The sequence below is a fragment of the Larimichthys crocea genome, chromosome XIX (genome assembly GCF_000972845.2).
Source record: "Larimichthys crocea isolate SSNF chromosome XIX, L_crocea_2.0, whole genome shotgun sequence".
Classification (NCBI taxonomy): Eukaryota; Metazoa; Chordata; class Actinopteri; family Sciaenidae; genus Larimichthys; species Larimichthys crocea.
The window spans coordinates 6,404,779-6,409,091 of record NC_040029.1 but is presented as its reverse complement, the minus strand read 5'-3'; positions in this window follow the sequence as shown (position 1 = coordinate 6,409,091).

Genomic DNA, 4,313 nt, shown 5'->3' with positions numbered 1-4,313 from the left:
GACAACATGTGATGGAAATCAATATTTTCTAATTGTTCTTAAAATACTCATCATGGAACATTCCCATCTCGTGCCTCTGGATCTGCATGGGTGACCTTCAACAAACACACCTGGACCAGCAGTTACCCCCTGCATCCAGTCTTTATGCTAAGCTGGGCTAAAAACATCCAGGACTTGCTGTATGTCAATGCAAGATGCACAGAGATGAAACTGCCATCTTTACATCTGACTCTGAAGACAGATTCCCCAGAGATGCAGCAGAGGGTTCATAAATTCTTTCCACCTCCGTTAATTTGCAAATCATGTCGTGTCATGTGTCATTGTGAATTCCCCACAGACCGCACATACAGCAGATTCCTTCATGTAAACATATCCAAATATCACACATGAACGCACAAATAATCCCATGTGCCAATGCATGCACAAACATCCCACATGGGTGCACACAAATCTGTCTTCGTATGCTCTTTTTGCCAGCAATCCTCCACACATGCACGCTTTAATGTGCTTTAATTAAAGCAGATAATTATTCACCCTCAGAGGACAGGCCACCTTGACGGAGCGTCCTTTGCCTCTTGATGACTAACCCTCAACATTTCTGCTCGTCTCCTGGATACGACTCAGAAGTATTTTTATAGAGCATAGCACTATTATAGCGAACAAGGTGATAAAACTCTCCTTTTACCGAGATTTTAATGAGCTGCCATTTTAAAAAAGGGGTGTATAAATCACTTCTGTATGCAGCTACTCATGTTTACAGATTCCCTTTGCACAGGCAGGGTTCATCTCCAAAGTCCCAAAGCTGTCTAACCCAGCGTTTTCTTTAGGGATGCAGAGAGATGCTAAATCTGGAAGATGCATCTTATTCATAAAACTAGATGTGAACTGTTTATATCAGAGGACTACAAGTATCATTCAGCTATACACGATTTGTCTTTCTGTCTGTCAAATCCGAGAATCAGAGAGATGTGAAAGGAGAACAGTAATTTCCCCCCACTGTTCTTACCCTCACTGTTTCAAGACAAATTGGCCAGTTTCAGGACGCTTTTGAAAATGCAAAACAGGTGGTGAGATAAAAAGCTTTGGGACGAGCCGGGGGTCTGTTTCATCTGCTGTTGGGAGGATGTGAGGAAGCAGGCCAGGCTGGTTTCACGTCGTGGCTCCGGAGAATGTAAAGAGACCTCAGTCCTCCTGCTACTAAATGGTTTTGCATCTAATGGGTTGTTGATCATGAGGAAGCCTCATGAAACCTCGAGTCATAAAGCTGAATGATTCTTCGTGCTGCTGAAAAGAGCTGTAAAATCTGATCAAGCTTGGTTGCAAGTATCCAGTTTTTGTCTCCAGTGTTATTGATAACCACATATTGTTATCCACATTGATTTATGCTACGTATTTCAAATATTTCCTGTGTATTTGGATCCATGAACATGGGAAGTAGGGGTGCTGAGGGGCTGCAGCACCCCCTAAAATCAGGCATAATAAAACTAGTTTACTGGGATTTACTGTAAATGCATTGACACTAGTATTTGTAGTGGAAGTTTATCGATAATATGCCAATCACGGTTGATCACATTGAGGTGGTTAAGGAAGTTTAGAGTGTCCCACTGAATCAAAGATCAGTCACATGGTCAGACTGATCCAAGGAGTTCAACCCAGCTACACCTAGAGTACATAATGCAATTAATGCCATGTAGAGTGATACATATGGGCCATTAGTACAGGATGTGTCATGTGGTTATAGATCTAGTAACTAGAGCTTGCTCCAGGTTTTAGAGATATAAAAGTACTGTACTCTGTGTCCATAGTCCATCAGTGAGAGGTGTCTCATATGAAAGTGACCATGAACTCGAAGGCTAAAAAATTCAACAGATGCTTCTCCATGGCAACCAAGCAATCCAGTGATGAAGACCTTGTATCTCTTTAAAAAAATATTCTTGTGACAAAACCCAGTTATATTATCAAGAGGTTCTTTTTGGAGCATCAGAAAATCTTTATAAATTAAAGGATGGAGAAGTGTGGTAATATACGTCTGTTAGTAAAGTTTTAAGACAAGGTTCATGAACTCAAGGCCTTGAACTTATCCCATAGATCCATAGAGCGACGTCTTCCCGGTTCCCTTCCATCCTCTTGCCGCCAGCCAACTACTCTCCGGACTCCTCCATCCATCAACAATCCCGATTCCTCCATCCCTCAGTCGTCATCCCTTCATACCTCCGACAATACATCATCTCGGCTCACCTTTACCCACAATATGCAATAACTCTGTAAAAATCCTTACTGGTGCAGTCTTTGTTAGGAAATAAACATCCAGTAGGGAAAATAAATTCAACTCGACAGCTCAAACTAAAACTAAAAGATTAATTTTAACAAATTTTACCTGATGTTTTCGTGCCTCTAACTTCTCTCACCAGTCTAGAAACTCTAACTTCTTTATGTAACACCTCTGCTTCATTATAAACCAGCCTCTAAAGAAGCATGTTTTGCTTCCTTTAACCTCTCGTCTAGTCGTCTGTTACCTCCGGAACAGCGAGGAGGCGAATTAGAGGTAAATCAGTGAAGGAGACTCTTGTTTTATGGATGAGGAGACTGTGGGGGCGGGCGGGCGAGAGACATTCAGGTGACTCATCCTTGTTAGAGAGAGAGAGAGGGGGGAGTGGAATTAGAGTGAGTTGTGGTCTTATAAAGTCAGGTTGTGTGAGTGCGTGCGTGTGTGCATGTCCAAGCCCTGTTTATAATTTGTTTTATTGATCTCACACACTCATTAGAGGGAAAATCAATGGAGGAGGAGGTCAAAGAGAACAATTAGCGAGGTCTTGATGACTCAGGGTGTGTTGTAGCCTGTGTGTATTTGTGTGTGTTTAGGGACTGCGTTTCCCTTTTCCTTGTCTCTTTACTGCTAATACTTCTTAAAGGCTGTCTTTAGTCCACACAGTTTTTAATTCTGGCTAATTAAACTTTGTTAATTTGTGGAGAGCATTGCTGAGACAACAACAAACTTAATATGCTTATAAAAACTGCAAATATGAAAAAAAAAAACGTAATAATCATAGGCATGTAAAACTTAATTTCCGCTTCTAAATGTCAGTAACGAGCCATGTTGTCTGTATTTTTCACTTTTTTAATATTTTCTTTACTTGCCAACTGAGCCGTCAGTTCAGTTTGGCCTCAGAAGTCATATTGTTTGGCAAACTGAAACAAACTGGGAGTGTTAATTAGCTCTGAGTTGTGTTTGAAGCTCTGTCACAAATTCAAAGTGACAAAATAAAGTAAACTTTAGGCAGTTGTCACCTAAAAAGTCCATAAAGCTGGAAAAATCCATCGCTGATGCTGGTGAAACAGCTCCAGGAAACAAACATTCAATTTTTTGCAAAAGCATGTTGTCTTTTTGTTCAGGTGAACTGGACATTGCATTAAAAAAAAAAAATCACTGCACCACTGTGCCACCCTGCTGCCTGGGCTGTCAATCAAACCTGCTCTCACCACACCCACACAGAAGACCAATCAGCCACAAGGAGTGGAAACACCTTGGAGTGTTTGTTTTTGTGTGTGTTAATGACAACCTGTATCATCAGACTGTGGACGTGCATGAAGAATATACAGATCTCCTCCAGGATGGATGGACATGAGGTAAGTGTACAGTCAGACTTCAGTGTGATGTTGCTGCTGAAACTCTAAATAATGCAGAGATGTTGTTTGGCTTCCTGGTCTCAGAGGATCTCTTTGTGTTGTGAAATATTTTGCTGCCATCCAGTGGCTGTGATATTGAAGGACCATGTACTACAAATAATATATGTGCACAAATGCTTGAGTTTTTAAAACCATGCTCATATTTCTGACTTTCTTTCACTATACATGAGCAAAAAATGAACTTGAAGGCACATTTATGATATATGATTGTTACATAGTGTAACTTTAAAGCATGTTATTTTATGGTATAAAAGTTACACAATGTCACCTTAAATATGAAGTGTGATCAGCAGAGAATGTGTAAAGTCATGTGTAAATAAAATAAATATATTTTATATAACGCAGTTTTTTCAACATATTTGGGGTCAGTAATTTTATATAACGCAGTTTTTTCAACATATTTGGGGTCAGTAAATGTAGTTGTGATATTTCACCACTAGGTGTCAGAGTTTCAGCAGCTCAGTGCGCAGAGGAAACACGAAACCTTCAACATGAACCGACATCGTTCAAAATAAGATCCTCCTCCGCCTCACTGCCATGTATCACAGAGTTTATTTCATAGATGAGGCTTTTATTTTTTGGAGGCGACAGTAAACGGAAGTCTTATTTTGTAGTCTTGCCTGAGC